We start from the raw sequence: 6,191 nt of genomic DNA, 5'->3' as shown, positions 1-6,191 counted from the left end.
TTTCTGAGCTTGAATTCTGAGATGAGTCTTTATGTAAGGAACATACTGAAGAATATCTTCTAAATTAGTGTATTTTGTTCAGGTTCCAGGTAAGATGGAGTAAACACATTCCACCTTATCTCCCCTGGGGAAATGCAGTTATCAAATCTGGAGAGAATTCATGAAACACTATTTGAAGATTCAAAAGCAAATAGTAGTAGGCAAATTGAAGAAGAAGATGAGAATTTGATGTACCATCAAACCGCCAATGATTTTACCACTTTTCACCTCTGAGCCCCTCACAGCTTGTACTTAAAGGTGAGTGTATATGTGAGAGATACCCAACAAGGTGGGGTAAGCAAAGCCCCAGATTAATGACCAGAAAGATAGTCGAGAAAGTGACCACATAAAGGTGTTTGTGAAGTGGAGGGCTCATACTAAGTTGCACATGTATGGGTCTGATCCCAAACAGCAGACCAAATACCAACAGATGGAACACTGCCTATACCCCAGACTAGCTGATAGAGGGTACCTTATATGGATAGATCTGAATAACACTACAAAGAGTTTGTCAACTGAACTAACATTGGAATCACAGCCCCCATAAGACAGGTTGGAACTTAAGGCATGAGTTAATCAGGTTCATCACCTCCTATGACAAAAATAGCAACATTTCTCATAGGATTTAAACAAGACTCAAAGTCTCATAATTATCAAAATGTCCAGGATACAATTACAAGTTACTTGGCACATAAAAAACCAGACAAATGTCAAGTTGCATCAGAAAAGACTACCAACAGAGGTCAATGCTTAGATGGCACAGATTTTGGGATTACTAACAAAGACTTTAGAGTAGCTATTATAAAAATGATCCAAAATAAGGACAAATTCTCAGATTCTCTCTCCCTTTCCCTCTCTTTCCTTCTCTCTCTTGGTCTTAACACAATAACAATATTTTCTTTGTTTTATTTATTTAGTCATAATTTTTAATTAAAAATTATTAGCATTAGCCTAAAAGGTTCATGTTTAATGAATAATTAATACTGATTTTGCATTTCTCAAGAAAGCTGATGGTGGACATGTAATGTACACGAATGTTGTTGACATAGGGGCTCTGATGGTTTACGGACTATAGGAAACCAGAAAACACACCTGCTAAAGAAGTATCAGCCTTTGCTAGTTTATCAGTTTCTTGCCTCTCAGCTCCAGATTCAATCTTTTTTCCTGCTCTGTGATAATGTATATTGGATATAAATATTTTTTTCTTTTGTCAGCTGGCATTATGATACACTTTTAAAGTAGAGGGGCAATTTCTCTTGACAGGAATGGAAAAATAGAAGGTCTTAGCAGGAAGATAGAAGATATGAAGAAGAACCAAATGGAAATTTTAAAACTGAAAAATATAATAATATTAAATGGAATAAAAACTCACTGAATGGGCTCAACAGCAGAATGAAGGTGATAGAAGAAAGAGTGAGTGAACTTAAAGATTAATAGAAATTATTCAATCTGAAAAAAGAAATAAAAAATGTTGGAACAGTGAACAGAGATCAGGAATCTTTCAGCCAATACCAAAAAAACCTAATATTTATGAGACGAAATTCCCAGGAAAGGGGAAATGGTGCAGTGCTGAAAAAAAAAATACTAAAAAGGGGCACCAGGGTTTCTCAGTCAATATCAGCTCTCAGTTTGTGAGATCAAGCCCCACATCAAGCTCTGTGCTAACAGCATGGAGCCTGCTTGGGATTATCTCTCCCTCTCTTTCTGCCCCTCCCCAACTTGTGCTCACTCACCCTCTCCCTCTCTCTCTCTCAAAATAGATAAATAAGAGCATTTTAAAAAATGATGTCCGAAAACTTCCAAAATTTGATGGAAGACATAAACCTACATGTTCAAGAAGCTGAGTGACCCTGAAACGGGATAAACCTAAAGAAATCTATGCTCAGCCACTTCGTTATCAAACTATTAAAAACTAAAGACAAGAGAAAGTCTTAAATTCAGAGAAAAACAACACATTGCTTGCAGTAGAACTACAGTTCAAGTGACTGAGAACTTCTTATAAGAAATATTGTAGGCCAGAAGGAGGTGACATGACATTTTTGAAGTGCTGAAAGAAAAGAAGTGTCACCCCAGAATTCTATATCTGGTGAAAATATGTTTCAGGAATGAACATGAAATAAAGACATTCTCAGAGTAGGCAAAACTAAAAGAATTTGTTGCCAATGGACTTGCTCAAAGATAATTGCTAAGGAAGTTCTCCAAACAGGATGAAAAGTGATACCAGATGGGAACTCAGAACATCAAGAGTGAAGAGAGAGCAACAGAAATGGTAAGTAACTGGAAACAGTTTCCAATTTTGGCTATTTCTGACATCAACCCTGAGGGTACTCCAAGGGCATGCATGAAACTGCAGTTCTAAGAATCAATGCTGTGGGAGAAGCGGAGGTCACGTAGAGTATAAGATCATGTCAAATCATGTCACTTCTTAGTTCAGCGGTGTGCCATCTCAGAATATGTGCCGGTCCTTACTCTTACACACAAGGCCCTATGTGATCTGACCCCTCATTATCTCTTTGATGTGTTCTCCTACTATTATCCACCCCTCATGCTTCTCTGCAGACACATTGGATCTCTTGTTTCTACCTCAGGGCCTTTGCACTTGTGGCTTCCTCTGTCTGGATCTTTTTCCCTCAGATGTCTGCATGGCTGGCTTTCCCATCTCCTTCAGGTCTTTTGCTCAAATATCACCTCCTCAATGAGAATTTCCCTGACTATTCTACTAAAAACTGAAAACTCCTCTATCTACCCTGCTACTCCCTTTTTTATTCCCTATTTTGTCTTTCTCCACAGCACTTATCAACATTATCATACTATCTAATTTCTTATTTATATGTTTATTTATTTATTATCTCTCATGTCCCACTTGATGAAGACAGGGTTTTTGCCTTTTTATTTACTGCTTTATGCCTGGCATATGGTAGGTAGATTCAATGTCTGTTCCCTTTGACTTAACAAACGTTTACAATCCATTATCTCGAGTGGCTTACAGAGTAAACATATTATTAACACATATAGTGGACACTTCGTGGTTTATATGTTCAGCTCTTCTCCTTCCTTCTGATGGGAGTTGGCCCATTTTGAGGGACAACTTTCCTCTCCCCCATCTCTAACATCTGGTCCATTAGGAGTTCCATCACACTCCCTGGCTGTGGGGGTGGGTACAGACCAAGCCAGACCAATCAGAGTCATTTCCCAGAACTCTTGAATCAGAATTAGGCAGGAGGACATTAGGCAGGAGGCTGTGTATCTGTCACATGGAAAAGACTGTGTGCAGTAGTACAGAATGAGGCTCAGTGAGTCCTGCACATCCAGCCCCTGGTAATCATCATCCTTCAGGCTCACGCCACCCATGCCCTTCCTGAAATCTGGCTGTGTGAGCCAGTTAATTTGTTTTTGCTCAAGCTACATTGAGTTGAGTTTCCATCACTGCAAAAAGAGTTCTGAATAATACAGTTTATTTGAAGCTGCAACTATCATTAGCAGCAAATACATTATTGTATGTAAATATATGCTAGGATCTGTGGTGGAGGGAAGAATGGATAAATGAGAGAGTCCATGTTGTCAAGAGTCCTTCAGTCTAGATGGGAAGGCAGTTATACCGCAAAATGCCATTTCAAAGTGCCAAGTGAGCATTACAGACAATATGGGCCATTAGAAAGGAAAAAACCACTGTGAGCTAAGTGGTTAGAAAAGGTTTTATGGAAGAGGTGAGACTTGGGTGGGGGCGTAGAAGAGAAGGTGAAACATCTATTAACACACAACATGGAGGAGAATACTCTGGATAGGAGGAAATTACGTGAACAAAGGGAAAGGCTCAGGTATGCTTGAAGGAATCATGTAGGTTAGTTATGGGAGATGGCATCAATGGTTTATGTCGCATTCATTATGTCATAATTTCACAAGAATCCAATAAGCTGGTTCTGAGCCATCCAATGATTTCCTTAAGGATGTATAGCCTAGTATGTGGCACATCTAGAACTTAAACCAAATCTTTTGATTCAAGTGTAAGGCACTTAATACCAGGTCACAGTGAATTTTTATCATAAGGCAAAAGACATCAGCTAATATTTAGCGATTTCCTATATTGTTAAGTAATAAATTTTCTCATCTGTCTTTTCAAATTCTTTTGATGTGTTTGAATCAAGATTCAAATAAGGTTCCCAAATTGAATTTAGTGATAGGTTTTATAAGTCTCTTTTAAAATTTATAGGCTTCCTTTCCAGTTTTTTTTCCTTGTAATTTATTTGCAACATTCTAGATTTGGCAGACTTCATCCTACTAGTGTCAATTAACAAGTTCTGTTGTCCCTTTCGTACCCTGGAAGCTGTGGTTAGAACTTGAGGCTTAATTAGAGTCCAGCTTGGTGTTTGGGGAATATTCCATCAGTGCTGGTGTGTGCTTCTAAAGGCACCGTATCAAGTGGTATGCAATGTTTGATCGTTTCTCTTTTTGTCATCTTAAGATTGACCATTGGGTTTAGGTGTTACCGGCCTGAGTCATTATGAAACAATGATATTGCCTAGTCCACTGTAATACTGGGAGTCACAAAATGGGGATAGTCTGATTCTATAATTCCTTCTTTAGTTATAGGCTAGAATTCTTCTATAAAGACCTTTTCTACATCAACTTTTTGACTAAAAAGGAAGAATAAATGTTTGTTTTTTTCTTTTTATTTATACGTTTTCAGAAGAATGAGTTAGTTCCCTAGCATACTCCAAAGGTGACTGATTATTATTATTATGAATTCATGAATTTTAACATTTTTATGTTAAATCCATTGCAATTACTGTTCATTTTGATGCTCAGATTGTCCCATCTTTGATCAATGAGAGCCCCTTCAACTTGGCTCCTGGGTCCTTTATGTATGATTTCAACAATCTAACATCTTCCTTACTTTCCAGGCTCATCTTGTACATTTCCTAGTCCATATATAAAATCAGCCATTTCACAAAGAGCTCTAATTTCTTTTCGTGGCAAATGGTATGTAGAGACAACAATCTGTGCCCTAGGGGTGCTCATTATTCCTAGGTAGGCCATTGTATATAGGCCTCTTCAGCAGACAGAGAAGGGAAAGAAGTGGGTTTTTTGTTTGTTTGCTTTTTTAAAGAGAAAATATATCATGGATTCATGCTGAGATTTACAATTCAAATTAAAACCACATTTTTTTTACTTAATTTTAATTTTACATTTAAAAATCTCATTTCTCTTGTTCTGAAAATCTTGAATCCTAAAGTGAATTACTTATTTGCTTTATCCTGCTATGTGTATATTCCAGAATAACACTAGAAGTATTATTAACAATGTAATTACTGCAAAAACAGTTTAACCATTCTATTTAAAGTTTGGTGTTTTTGAAATACTAATGCTATATCTCACTAGAGTTACTAATTAAATTGCTGTGTTTTAGGGTCATTTGAAATAATTCTTCCCTATGTCATAAGCCACCAAATTTATATCCAGGCTTAACTGTTATATTTACTTTCAATTCTTAAGTGTTGCTTTTTTCTACCTGATTTATATTTTAATAATTATGTAAAGCATTTCCATTGTTCCAAGGTAAAAAAAAAAAATCTATAAAATAAGATATAGCCAGAGAAGTCTTGCTTTAGTCCTTTTTCTCCATTTTACTTCCTCTCTCATCTATAAGAAACCATTAATTTTTGTTACCTTGCATTTAAAAATATGTAAGAAATATGTATATATAATCAAATAAACTCTCCTTTTTCAAATAAAATGTAAATTCTATAGATAGTATTCTGCACCTTTTTTCTCAATATTCAATAATATGCTTTGAAGGTCACTCCACAGTAGAATTCAGAAATATTTCTCATTCTTTTTCATACCTACAAGGTCATCTATTGTATATTTTAATGGTGATAAACTCCATAATTTACTTAACTAGTCTCCTATTGATAGGCATTTGAGTGGCTTCCAGTTGTTTGTTAATATACACATCCCTTCTTACTTTTGCAATGTTTCTTTGGTATAGATTCTTACAAGAGGGATAGGTTGTTCAAATGGCAAATGCTTATGTAATTTTCCTAGATATCGCCAAATTCATTTTCATAGGGTTGTACCATTTTGTATATCTAATGACAATGTTTTGAGTGCTTATTTCTCCATAGCCTCCTTAATGGTATGTTGTCAGATTT

The 6,191-nt window shown here is 36.2% G+C and overlaps 1 long non-coding RNA gene across 1 annotated transcript in view; it reads left to right on the top strand.

Moving 5' to 3' along the window:
• Positions 1-2,119: 2,119 nt before the first annotated feature.
• The window catches only part of LOC115279335, a 24,604-nt gene continuing 20,532 nt past the window's right edge, over positions 2,120-6,191 (top strand). Inside the window, exon 1 of the long non-coding RNA XR_003903373.1 lies at positions 2,120-2,308. This is a non-coding gene — a long non-coding RNA (uncharacterized LOC115279335). The remainder of the gene's footprint in view (positions 2,309-6,191) is intronic.

Source organism: Suricata suricatta, chromosome 15, assembly GCF_006229205.1.
Source record: "Suricata suricatta isolate VVHF042 chromosome 15, meerkat_22Aug2017_6uvM2_HiC, whole genome shotgun sequence".
NCBI lineage: Eukaryota > Metazoa > Chordata > Mammalia > Carnivora > Herpestidae > Suricata > Suricata suricatta.
The sequence above is the reverse complement of the archived record's forward strand: the minus strand, read 5'-3'. Positions and strand labels throughout refer to the sequence as shown.